We start from the raw sequence: 14,452 nt of genomic DNA, 5'->3' as shown, positions 1-14,452 counted from the left end.
ACAATTCTTGACAATAGTTACCCTGAAAGTAGGAAAGGGGAAGATTAAAATAGAGGAAATGGCATGAATATTCACACAATGAATAGATAATAAGCCCCTGATTGAGAGATTATTTGTTTTAAAAACACTGATAGACATTTCTGTCTAGCTTTGAATCACCATCTCTGCTGACAACTGCTAAAACAAATATTTTCTGTGAAAAAAAAGTACACTTACAATACCTTCACACTCACTTTTTTTTTTAAATTAATTAATTATTGGCTGCGTTGGGACTTCGCTACTGCGCACAGGCTTTCTCTAGTTGCGGTGTGTGGGCTTCTCATTGCGGTGGCTTCTCTTATTGTGGAGAACAGGCTCTAGGCACACGGGCTCAGTAGTTGTGGCTTGCGGGCTCTAGAGTGCAGGCTCAGTAGTTGTGGTGCATGGGCTTAGTTGCTCCACGGCATGTGGGATCTTCCCAGACCAGGGCTCGAACCTGTGACCCCTGCATTGGCAGGCGGATTCTTAACCACTGCACCAGCAGGGAAGTCCCCGACACTCACTTTTTAGATGAAATGTATATTGTTTTCTTTTGCTGTTAATGTTGTAAACTGAACTTCTGATCCCTTGAACTCAACTCCTGTCATTAGCCATCAAATTTTCCAAAAGACTCAGGCATAATTCTTGGTTCCTTTCTTTGCTTCATTCCCCTCAACAATCTGTTAGTCAACCTTTTGGTTTTAACCTTCAACTGTATCCTGAATCTCATCTCTTCTTACCATTTCCTAGCCCAAGTCAGCCTCATCTCTACAAGGATTATCTATTCTTACTCTTCTGTGGCTTATTTTTCATACAACCACCAGATTCATCTTTTTAATGCATAAAGCAGTTCACATCACTCCTCTGCCTAAAGAAACTGCTGTGTTTTCCCATTCTACTGAGAACAAATCCAAACTTCTCACCATGGCCCTTAAAATACTGTGTGACTTGGCCTTTGCTGACCTGTGTGCCTTCACAAACCACTCTCCCCTCACTCCTACCATTCCACTACCTTGTTCCCACCTCAAGGCCCCCGCAGGAAGTGCTCACTGCCTGAAAGCTCATCTCCCCAGTATTTGCTTGATTCACTCCTTGGCCTTGTGTCATCTCCTCAGAGAGGCCTGGCCAGACTTTACTATCTAAAGCAACACCCTTTCTCATCATCCTCTTTCCCATTACCCTTTTCTGTTTTTATTCTGAGGACTTGCACCTAACTTTGTTGCTTTAGCCCACCCTTTCTTTTGGCCTTACTAAAGAAGAGAGCAGAATCTGGCTAGCAACCCTCTAGCTGTATCACTAGCTTCCTCTCTATATGTGTGGATGTGTGTGTGGATGTGTGGATGTGTGTCTGTGTGTGTGTGGATGTATGACTAGAAATCTACTGAACACAATTAGTAAGATTGCAGAGTGCTTCAGAGGAGACATGGTGGTTTTCCTGAGCCAAGTAAAGAGGACCCCAAGAGCCCGACTTGCAGATACAGGATAGTGCCTACAGGAGAGGGAGATTGGCATATCCCTCCCCTACTGATTCCTTGAATCTCAGGGCCTGGTGTTGTCCTGGTCAAAAGGGGCGTGCAATGAGAGAGTTGGCATGTTATCTCCTGGAATTTGGGGCTTGACATGTTATCTCTTGGAATTTGGGGCTTATGTGACCATAGAACCTGCTGCCTTCTGTCTACTTGGAGAACCTGCCCACAGCAAGGAAAAAGAGGGAGTTACCCTCACCCTGCCTCCCTAACTGTAACAAATCCCAACCCTAGTCCCTAACCTTACCCTAAATCTTATTTCCTAAGCCCCTAACCCTATCACTGACAGTGATCTAATTTATTTGACTTGTAACCTAACCGTAGTTCTTCAGACCCTGACCCTGACTCATTCTCTTCTGAAGCTGACCTTGAAACCATGATGCTTGTCCTTAAACTCAAGTCCTAAACCTTAGGCCCTTGGTGCTGCTCTAGCATCTAACCCCACCCCAGTCCCTAACCACCACCCAAATATCTGACCCTTGATTTGGATACTTTTGATCCCTGACCACCACTCTAACCTTAATATCTCTGATACAAATTTCCAACCCTAACCCAAGCCCTAGCCCCTAAACTCATAACCTTTAACCCCTAGACTTTGTTTCTAGATTCTGAGCCACTGACATCCTCTAACCTCCTAATCCCAACCTCTGATCCCTAAACAACAACCCATAAATTCTAACCTCTGATTCTGGAATCCTAGACTCCCAACCCTGACTCCACAAATGACAAGCCAGTACTTCACTCAGCTATGAGCCACAGACAAGGGGAGTTGTAGCAACTCAGACTATGCACAAGTCAGATGACACAGTGAGTGAAGGCCAGCAAATTAATCCACCCAACACTGAACATGAGACAATAGGAACCCTAGTAAGCCAGAAAAACTTCCCTAAATACAGGATATGATGGATAACAGCAAGCCTGAACAAACCTCCAAGTCTCAGAAGACGGGCAATGAAAGTCCCAGTCACTGTGGCCACACCTCTATGTCCCAACACAGCAACCTCACTCAGCAAGTCATCCCAACCTTCCCAAGATGGAAGAGAATAGTCCTTAGTAAGTTGCAAAGCTCTCAGTCATGAGATGGGTGGCTCAGTAAAGCCCTGCCCTAGGGCACAGCAAAAGAAACCTCAGCAACACAATAACCACCATGACCCAGGAAATAAGTTAGCCAGCATTGCCACCGCCACCCCGTCTCCCTCGCACAATCACCTGGACTCCAGGAGAAGCCCTAGCAGACCAGCTAGCAACCCAGCTGAACAGGAGACAGGAACCCTATGTGAAACGAGCTCCTTCCCCAACTCATTAGGGAAAATAAAACAGTCCAATTTTAAAATGGGCAAAGGACCTGAATAGACATTTAATTTTTAAATTTTACTTTAATACATACATATTTTTATTACAAAGATGTGATCAATAAAATGTTTTTCAAACATAAAAAGTATTACATTTGGATAACATTTTATGGGGAAGTGGAACATAAATATAAGTTATAAAAGAACAGTGTAGAATTACCAAATTTTAAAGAGCTCATTCATGTAATTTTATTGAATTTTTGAATTTTAATTAATTAATTTTTTATACAGCAAGAATAGACATTTTTCCAAAGAAGATATATGAATGGTCAACAGGTACATGAAAAGATGTTCAACATCACTAATCATAAGGGAAGTGCAAATCAAAACAACAATGAAATATCGTCTCATACCTGTTAGAATAGCTGTTATTGAAAAGATAAGAGATAATAAATGCTGGCAAGGATGTAGAGAAAAGGGAACCCTTGTGCACTGTTAGTGGGATGGTAAATTGGTATAGCCACTATAGAAAACAATGTGAATATTCCTTAGAGAGTTAATAGAACTATCATATAATCTAACAATTCTGCTTCTGTGAATATTTGCAAAGGAAACGAAAACACTATGTTGAATAGATATCTGCATCCCCATGTTCATAGCAGCATTATTTACAATAGCCAAGACATGGAAACAACCTAAGTGTCCATTGATGAATGAATGGATAAAGAAGTTGTGAGACCGTGTGTGTGTGTGTGTGTGTGTGTGTGTGTGTGTGTGTGTGTGTGTGTTTATGAATAATTCAGCCGTAAAAAAAGAAGGGAACCCTGCCATTTGCAACAACATGGATGGACCTTGAGGACATTATGCTAAGTGAAATAGGTCAGACAGAGAAAGACAAATACTGAATGATCTCATATGTGAGATCTAAAAAACAAACACACACAACCAATTCATAGAAAAAGAGAATCATTTACTGAAGAAGCAAATCAGTGAGTTTGATCATAGCTATTGGTTCCCTCCAGCACTAGCATTCTCCTCTAAAGGGATATAAAGGCAGTCGTGTTTCACTTGATCATCTGGGGATTCAGTAAGTTCTTTAACGGTAAGTTCAGGATTTTTCCTGCAAGGGAAATATGTGCTTAGATAAATTAAATTTGGGGAAATTAAGAGAAAAACTACCATACTGGTAACTATACCCATAGTCCATCAAGAGGAATGCTGAGCAATTATTCTATGAATTAAGGCAGTCTAGAGACATCCTAGACATTGAAGAAGAACAAAAGCACAAAATGGAGTGGAATGAGAAGAGGAGGGCTATGGATGTGGATGCTTATGCGATTCTTTGGTCCCCAGAAGAGCCTATAGGAAATTCCATGGGGCAGAAAAGGTGGAGGGTAGACAGTGGAGTTGACATGAAGCAGAGTCTGGTCAGAGGCACATAGGCTGTTATTTAAGGCATAGAAAGTGGTGTAAAAGAATAGAGTCTAGAACTGACCCTCCAGGTTCAAGACTCAGCCCTGCCAGTCCCTAGCTCTGTGGCCTTGGGTAAGTCACATCTCCCTCTTGACCTCTGCATCTCTGAATATGAAATGCAGCTAATAGCAACATCTTCCTCATGGTGGGGGCTGTGAGAAACACAGGAGAGGAGGTGCAGGCAAAGCATGTGACAGTGTAGGACACATGGTTGACTATCAGTCAGTGATAATTGTTAGTCCCCCTGTGGGAGATACCATATTCTTTATGATCTTGTCAAGAACAGAGTTTCTGGGGGAGGGCGGGGAGGGATAAATTGGGGGATTGGGATTGACACATACACACTACTATATATAAAATTGATAACTAATAAGGACCTACTGTATAGCACAGGGAACTCTGCTCAATACTCTGTAATGGCCTATATGGGAGAAGAATCTAAAAAAGAGTGGATATATGTATATGTATAACAGATTCACTTTGCTGTACACCTGAAACTAACACAACATTGTAAAGCAACTATACTCCAATAAAAATTTTAAAAAAATAAACAGAAACTGGAAAAAAGAGTTTCTGTTTTGCTTTAGTGAAGGACTGTGGGGAGGGGCCGCTATTCATTTGTTCATTCATTCATTCATTCCCTTTCTCCTTACACCATAGCCAGCCATTTTAATGATTTCAGTGCATACCATTTTGTTTACATGTGTTTGTGCAAAATATATATTTGTGTTTGTTTATTTTTAACTTATGTTACAATGTTGTGTTACTTGTATTAGTCCGTCCCTTGCTTTTTCTCTCAGTGCAATGTTTTGATATCTACCATATTGCTAAGTATACATCTGATTTATTCTGAAAGCTGCATAGAACTCTATACAGCTCTAACCTTGATTTCTTGACTAGTCTCACCCAGGCTGCCCCCGAACCTGCTGCCTGCCACCATGAATAACTGCGGTAAACAAGTATGTCACTTTACAAGTATGAGAGAATTTCTTTGTGGTAAATGCTAGACCATCAGATACATATATATTTAATTACTTACTTTGCATCAGAAGTGGTAGATTGCTCCTCAGAGTGACTGTAACAGTCTTCCCTATTACCACAGATAGTGAGAGTACAGATATTTTCAACGCATCACCAGCATCGGACATTACCCAGCCTTTTGATTTTTGCTATAACAGGTGCAAATTGGTATCTCATTGCTTTAGTTTGAATTTGTCTGGTTATCCATATTTTGAACATCCTTCATATGCTAATTAGTCTTTTATCTTTATTATTCTATAAAACCATGGCCTCTGCCTATTTTTCTATTGGTTTATTGTGTATTTTCTTATTGCTTTTTTGCATATACATTCCACATATTAGCTTGTTGTTTTTAGGTGTGGCAAATATCTCCTCTTGTTCTGCCAGCTGTCTACTAACTTATCCATAGTGTCCTTCATTTATCAAAGATCTTCTATCCAACTGTAATATTGATTGGGAATTAAATGAACTTTTAGAAGAGTATAGAAACTAGCATAGTCATAATACTTAAGTTATAATATAGGAGCATGGACTGTCCATTTATTCATATATTTTCTCTTTGGAAATCTTGAGTATTCTTATTCTTTTTATTTATTTATTTTTGGCTGCATTGGATCTTTGTTCCTGCGCGCGGGCTTTCTCTAGTTGCAGCGAACAGAGACTGCTCTTCGTTATGTTGCACAGGCTTCTCATGGCGGTGGCTTCTCTTGTTGCAGAGCACGGGCTCTAGGCGTGCAGGCTTCAGTAGTTGTGGCACATGGGCTCAGTAGTTGTGGCTCATGGGCTCTAGAGCGCAGGGTCAGTAGTTGTGGCACACGGGCTTAGTTGCTCCACGGCATGTGGGATCTTCCTGGACCAGGGCTTAAATCCATTTCCCCTGCATTGGCAGGCGGATTCTTAACCACTGTGCCAACAGGGAAGTCCCAGGAAAAGAGTCCTTTGAATCCCAAACTTTTACAGGCAATAAGCAGACTTCAAAAACTACTCAGCTGGGCTTCCCTGGTGGCGCAGTGGTTGGGAGTCCGCCTGCTGATGCAGGGGACACGGGTTCGTGCCCCGGTCCGGGAGGATCCCACATGCCGCGGAGCGGCTGGGCCCGTGAGCCATGGCCGCTGAGCCTGCGCTTCCGGAGCGACGGGAGAGGCCATAACAGTGAGAGGCCCGCATACCGCAAAAAAAAAAAAGAAAAAAAACAAAACAAAAAACTTCTCAGCTACAAAATTAGGCTACCATATATGGAAAAGGAAAGATGACTCAGAAGACAGAACCAAAAGCCTAGAGTGAAGCCAAGAGTCATGAAGAATCTTTCCCAGGCCTTGACTCCTAATAATGCCAGCATATTCTCTATTGGATTTCAAATTTTCTGTGTAGAGGTGATTCCTTGGTGTTTCCCACCACCCCAAACCACCTAATTTTTCCACTTTCTCCTTTTTTGAATGTGAGTGTCTATAATGTTATCCTGTGCCTGCCCTACCATTGTATTTCGGGAATGTAGGGGACAAAAATTTGAATACTTAGTTCTAAGATTTTCACATCGAGATGAACTGAATCTAAAGAGCCTCACCTAGGCCTAGATCCTATATTTTGAATGATGTTGTAATGGTATGAGATACGTGGGGGTATTGGGAAATAGTGTATTTTTTTTTTTTTTTTTTAGCGAGTGTATTTTGAATGTGGGAGAGAGGTAAATCATTAGGGGGTACAGGGTGTACTATGTCAGCCAGCCTTTAAGATGGCCCTCAATATTCCTTGTCCTATAGTATTCATGATCTTATGTAGTCCACTCCTGCATTGAATAGGGCTGACTTTTGTAACCAATACAATATTGTGGAAATGATGGTGCATAACTTCTGAAGCTAAATCATAAAACACTCCTTCTCAAGTCATTGGCTCATAGAAAGCCAGCCACAATGTTAGGACACTCGAGAAGCCCTACAGATAGGTCTGTGTGGTGAAGTACTGAGGACTCCTGCAGTAGCCAGCACACATTTGCCGGCCTTATGAGTGAACCATCTTGAAAGTGGAACTTGGCTTCAGCCTCACAGGAGACTGAGCCAGAACTACCTAGCCAAGCTGCACCTGAACTTCTAACTACCAGAGATAACAAAAGCTTGTTGTTGTTTTAAGCCACCCAATATTGGAATGATTTGTTATACAACAATAGATAATACTACACAGGCAAACTGTTATAGTGTTAGGAATCAAAATAGTGATTACATTGGAAGGTTGGGAGAGTTAGTAAATAGAGCAAGAACAAGAGGACTTAGAAGTAGTTATATTGATCACTGTAATAATTTATTGAACTTTGTTCTTTGCTCTTGTACGATATACTTCACAGTTTTTAAAAGGCTAAAGAAAAGTCTAGAAGGGAAACTCTTCTGTCTTGATTGCAATGTACAAGGTTGTTGACAGAATAACAATTATAATAGTTGATGACTTTGATACCTGGCAGAATTCTAAGTATGTTTCATGTGTTGTGAAATGTAATACAACAGCTCTGTAAGAAGCCACAGGGGTAACTTGGGGAATATCACACTGCTAGTAAGAGGCAGCACTGATTTGAGCCCAGGTAGTCTGATGGTTCTTTATATCAATCATGTAGTGAGTTCCTGCCTTGGAATATATTTCATAGTTCCTTTTCCATGTTCACTACCTCTTAAATAATTGAGATGTTTAGGAGAACTGTCTGCTTCTTTTCCCAGAAGCAAGAAATGGATCTAATTTGGAAGAGGCTTCCAAATAAACACTGGCAGGTACTACCAAAAGCAGTCTACAGGTTTAATGTGATCCTTATCAAATGACCCATGACATTTTTCACAGAACTAGAACAAATAATCCTAAAATTCATATGGAACCATAAAAGATCCAGAATTGCCAAAGCAATCCTGAAGAAAAAGAACAAAGCGGGAGGCATAACCCTCCCAGGCTTCAGACAATATTACAAGCTATAGTAATCAAAACGGCCTGGTATTGGCACAAAAACAGACATATGGATCAATGGAACAGAATAGAGAGCCCAGAAATAAACCCACACACCTACGGTCAATTAATCTTCAACAAACAAGGCAAGAATATACAATGGGAAAAAGACAGTCTCTTCAGCAAGTGGCGCTGGGAAAGTTGAACAGCCATGTGTAAACCAGTGAAGTTAGAATACACCCTCTCACCATACACAAAAATAAACTCAAAATGGCTTAAAGACTTAAACTTAAGACATGACACTATAAAACTCCTAGAAGAGATCATAGGAAGAACATTCTCTGACATAAATCATACCAATGTTTTCTTAGGTCAGTCTCCCAAGGCAATAGATATAAAAACAAAAATAAACAAATGGGACCTAATTAAACTTACAAGCCTTTGCACAGCAAAGGAAACCATAAACAAAACAAAAAGACGACCTACAGAATGGGAGAAAATATTTGCAAACGATGCGACGGACAAGGGCTTAATTTCCAAAGTATACAGACAGCTCATACAACTCAACAACAAAAAACCCAACAACTGAATCCAAAAATGGGCAGAAGACCCTAAATAGACATTTCTCCAAAGTAGACATACAGATGGCCAATAGGCACATGAGAAGATGCTCAACATCGCTAATTATTAGAGAAATGCAAATCAAAACTACAATGAGGTACCATCTCACACCAGTCAGAATGGCCATTGTAGAGTCTACAAATAACAAATGCTGAAAAGGGTGTGGGAAAAAGGGAACACTCCTACAATGTTGGTGGGAATGTAAGTTGGTGCAGCCACTATACTGGAAAACAGCATGGATGTTCCTCAGAAAACTGAAAATAGAATTAACATATGATCCAGCAAGCCCACTCCTGAGCATATATCCAGACAAAACTATAATTCAAAAAGATACATGCACCCCTATGTTCATAGCAGCACTATTCACAATAGCCAAGATATGGAAAAAACCTAAACATCCATCGACAGAGGAATAGGTAATGAAGATGTGATACATTTATACAATGGAATACTACTCTGCTATAAAAAAAGAATGAAATAATGCCATTTTTAGCAACATGGATGTAACTAGGGATTATCATACTAAGTGAAGTAAGTCAGAAAGAGAATGACAAATACCATATTATGTCACTTATATGTGGAATCTAAAATATGACAAATGAACCTATCTATGAAACAGAAACAGAATCATGGACATAGAGAACAGACTGATAGTTGCCAAGGGAGAGGGCATTGGGGGAGGGATGGGGTGGGAGGTTGGGGTTAGCAGACGTAACTATTATATATAGAATGGATAAACATCAATGTCCTACTATATTAGCACAGGGAACTATATTCAATATCCTATGATAGGGACTTCCCTGGTGGCGCAGTGGTTAAGAATCCGCCTGCCAATGCAGGGAACACGGGTTCGATCTCTGGTCCGGGAAGATGCCACATGTCGCAGAGCAACTAAGCCCGTGTGCCGCGATTACTGAGCCTGTGCTCTAGACCCCACGAACCACAACTACTGAAGCCCACGCGCCTAGAGCCCGTGCTCCGCAACAAGAGAAGCCACCGCAGTGAGAAGCCCATGCACCACAATGAAGAGTAGCCCCTGCTCGCCGCAACTAGAGAAAGCCTGTGTGCAGCAATGGATACCCAACACAACCAAAAATAAATAAATAAATTTATTTAAAAAAATATATATATATCCTATGATAAACCATAATGGAAAAGAATATTTAAAAATATATATGTATAGGGCTTCCCTGGTGGCGCAGTGGTTGAGAGTCCGCCTGCCGATGCAGGGGATACGGGTTCGTGCCCCAGTCCGGGAAGATCCCACATGCCGCGGAGCGACTGGGCCCGTGAGCCATGGACGCCGAGCCTGCGCGTCCGGAGCCTGTTGCTCTGCAACAGAAGAGGCCACAACAGTGAGAGGCCCGCGTACCGCAAAAATGTATATATATGTATAACTGAATAACTTGGTTGTACAGCAGAAATTAACACAACATTGTAAGTCAACTATACTTCATTTAAAAAAAACACTTGCAGAATGAAACAATGGCAGTAGGTGTGAAGAGTTCTTTGAACACGTGAAGTGTTACTCTCATTCTTTAGGGTACTATGATCTGGTCAAGCCCAGCAGTCTAGTATCATGCATCTGGTGACCCTCCTTCAGGTGCATCTTGCATTCATGGTGGATTTGGAGGGAAGTGTCAAAGTGTGGAATTGTTGGGATAAGGATGTTCTGGAGATCCTCACCATGCCTCAGGCCTGTTTTTCCCTGGAAGCCTTTCTCACAAAGTATGGCCCATTGCTGATGGTAAGTGAACCCTGCATCCTGAGGGGGCCCACAAAACAAAATGCCTGCTGTGTTGACAAACGTTGTGGCCCTATTACATCACAATCTTCTTTGAGTTATTCTTATCACATACCCTGAGGGTCACAGTATACCAATGAATGTTGGCTATGCAAACCTCCATACCATCTTGGCCTCTGGTCTGCTTCAAGTACATTTCCCCAGTCATTCTTCTAAAAAAATTTTTCTCTGAATTATTTCATACCTATGTCTCTTCTTTCAAGTGTGTATTATTGTATAGTACATGAACTTGGACATGGACTATGTGTGGACAAGGCAGTATGGTTTTGGGGACACTCTGAGATAAAACAATAGTATTGATGTAACAACGAGTGAATAATTATCCTTGAGAAGAGTGCTTTGGTGCTTAGAAAGTTTTATTTCTTGGGATTATCCCAACAACTTTGTGAGGCAGGCTGGTCAGAGTTGTTTTTTTGTTTTTTTTGTTTTTGGCGGCATTGGGTCTTCTTTGTTGCACATGGGCTTTCTCTAGTTGCGGCAAGCGGGGGCTACTCTTCGTTGTGGTGCATGGGCTTCTGCATGGTGGTGGCTTCTCTTGTTGCAGAGCATGGGCTCTAGGCACGCGGGCTTCAGTAGTTGTGGCACCTAGGTTCAGTAGTTGTGGCGCACGGGCTCTAGGACGTGCAGGCTTCAGTAGTTGTGGCGGGCGGGCTCTAGAGTACAGGCTCAGTAGTTGTGGTGCACAGGCTTTGTTGCTCTGTGGCATGTGGGATCTTCATGGGCCAGGGATCGAACCCGTGTCCCCTGCATTGGCAGGCAGATTCTTAACCACTGCGCCACCAGGGAAGTCCCTGGTCAGAGATTTTAATCTCCATTGTGTGATTAAAGAAATAGTAGCATATCTTGCAGCTGACAGTACTGTCTCCTGTATAGTTTAGGATTTCATGTCTCTTTCCATTGACATGATAGTGATGCTTTGGTTTCAGGTAGGCAATTGTGAAGGTGACATCTACACATGGACGGGGCCTGAGTTAAGGAAAGTTTCTAAAGTTAATGCATTTAGGGACTTCCCTGGTGGCGCAGTGGTTAAGAATCCGCCTCCCAGTGCAGGAGACACGGGTTTGATCCCTGGTCGGGGAACTAGATCCCACATGCATGCCGCAACTAAGAGTTCGCATGCCGCAACTAAGGAGCCCTCGAGCCACAACTGAGGGGCATACATGCTGCATGCAACTAAGACCCAGCACAACCAAAATAAATAAATAAAATAAATTAAAAAAAATACCTTGGTTGTTTAGTGCAGCATTAGTTGTAATTGCTGTTTAAATTACTAGGGTATAGCCACATAATGGACTATTGTGCAACTGGATTTTTTTTTTTAACATGGGCGAATTCTGATTAGAAAAGAAGTTATTTCCAGTGTTTTTGAGGCAAAATAAAGTTTTTAAATATACATAATTAATATATAATTAAGCTTAGCAGATTTTCATATTTAAAAAAATAAATTTATTTGTTTTATTTTTGGCTGTGTTGGGTCTTTGTTGCTATGCGTGGGCTTTCTCTAGTTGCAGCAAGTGGGGGCTACTCTTCGATGCAGTGTGCGGGCTTCTCATTGTCATGGCTTCTCTTGCTGTAGAACATGGGCTCTAGGCGTGCGGACTTCAGTAGTTGTGGCACGCGGGCTCTAGAGCGCAGGCTCAGTAGTTGTGGCGCATGGGCTTAATTGCTCCACGGCATGTGGGATCTTCCCAGGCCAGAGATCGAACCTGTGTCCGCTGCATTGGCAGGCAGATTCCTAACCACTGCACCACCAGGGAAGCCCTCTTTCATATTTTTTGCTCTCTGATTCATATGTAATAAACTTAGACTACTCTGAAACATAAAGACCTATTTCCATTCAATAATTTTATATTTTTCAATTTATATAAAAGTCTTTTAAAATCAATTTTCTAAATTGAAGTGCAGTTGATTTACAACGTTGTGTTAATTTCCGCTGTACAGCAAAGTGATTCAGTTATACATATATATAGATTATTTTCTTAATATTCTTTTCCATTATGGTTTTTTTCTTTTTTTTGGCTGCGTTGGGTCTTCGTTGCTGTGCACAGGCTTTCTCTAGTTGCAATGAGTGGGGGTTACTCTTCGTTGTGGCAGGTGGGCTTTTCATTGCAGTGGCTTCTCTTGTTGCGGAACACAGGCTCTACGCACGCGGGCTTCAGTAGTTGTGGCACATGGGCTCAGTAGTTGTGGCTCCGGGCTCTAGAGCGCAGGGTCAGTAGTTGTGGCACATGGGCTCGGTTGCTCCGTGGCATGTGGGATCTTCCCGGACCAGGGCACGAACCTGTGTCCCCTGCATTGACAAGCGGATTCTTAGCCACTGTGCCACCAGGGAAGTCCCTCCATTATGGTTTATCGTAGGATATTGAATACAGTACCCTATGCTATATAGTAGGACCTTGTTGTTCATTCATTCTATGTATAATAGCTTTAAAGTGCTAAACCCTACCTCCCACTATATCCCTCCCCCAATCCTCTGACACTTGGCAACCACCAGTCTGTTCTCTATGTCCATGATTCTGTATCTATTTCATAAATAGGTTCATGTGTGTCATATTTTATATTCTACATATAAGTGATAACATATGGTATTTGTCTTTCTCTTTCTGGCTTACTTCACTTAGTATGATAATCTCTACTTGGATCCATGTTGCTGAAAATGGCATTATTTAATTTTTTTTTATGGCAGAGTAGTATTCTATTGTATATATGTACCATGTCTTCTTTATCCATTCCTCCATTGATGGACATTTCTGTTGTTTCTATGTCTTGCCTATTCTGAATAGTACTGCTGTTAACATAGGGGTGCATGTATCTTTTTGAATTATAGTTTTGTCTGAATATATGCGTAGGACTGGGCTTGCTGGATCATAAGGTAATTCTGTTTTTAGTTTTCTAAGGAATGTAAACACTGTTTTCCATACTGATTTCCAATATAGTTGCTGGAACAACTTACATTCCCACTAACATTGAAGGAGGGTTACCTTATCTCCACACCCTCTCTAGCAATTGTTATTTGTAGACTTTTAAAAATGGCCATTCTTTCCGGTATGTGTTGGTACCTCATTGCAGTTTTGATTTGCATTATCCTAGTAATTATCGACCTAGAGTATCTTTGGTAAACTTTTGTTTTCAACAGGGCTAGTAAACTTAACCTTTAGAAATTTGTTTCTTGAAGGTTGGCCCTCTTTTGAATTCCTTTTCGATTACCTAACGCAGGACATTTCTTAAGGGCAGGCGTCATTTACAGCCCCACAGGCCTTGTGAATATTGAGGGCCCAGTAGGCACCGGTTTTCAAGTTGCTGTTACAAGAAATGGCCACAAGGTGGCAGCATTTCTTCCTGCCCAACTCGTAACTCGGGCAACCAGAGCCTTAGGGAAAAGTCCTGTACCTGGGTTGTAAATTAAGAGTGGGCTGTGCCAGAACAAACACCCCAGGGCTTGTGTCTCTTCACATCTTTCCCCTTAGCCTTCACCCTCCAGGCAAACCCCCGCCCCTGAAAAACGGCCTCACTGAGGGTGCTGTCATCCGTAGGTGGGGCAACTCAAAGGAAGGAGGCTGGAGGTGGGAACCACTCACCAGGAGACGTGAAACCAAGAGACACTATTGCTGCCCAGAGGGTCCACCGTCCTTTGGGTGCACTAGGCTTCATGTAGCTGTTGGAGGGTCTGCCTGGATCTGGAGACTGTGGTCCCATTCAGAGGGGACCAGGCACTTCAGGTGCAGGGGGGTCGCTTTTGCTGGCACATCCTCCCCAGCTTCCCAGACAGTCCAGCACTG

Source organism: Phocoena phocoena, chromosome 10 (genome assembly GCF_963924675.1).
Source record: "Phocoena phocoena chromosome 10, mPhoPho1.1, whole genome shotgun sequence".
Taxonomy (NCBI): Eukaryota; Metazoa; Chordata; class Mammalia; order Artiodactyla; family Phocoenidae; genus Phocoena; species Phocoena phocoena.
Note: the sequence above shows the minus strand (reverse complement) of the source record.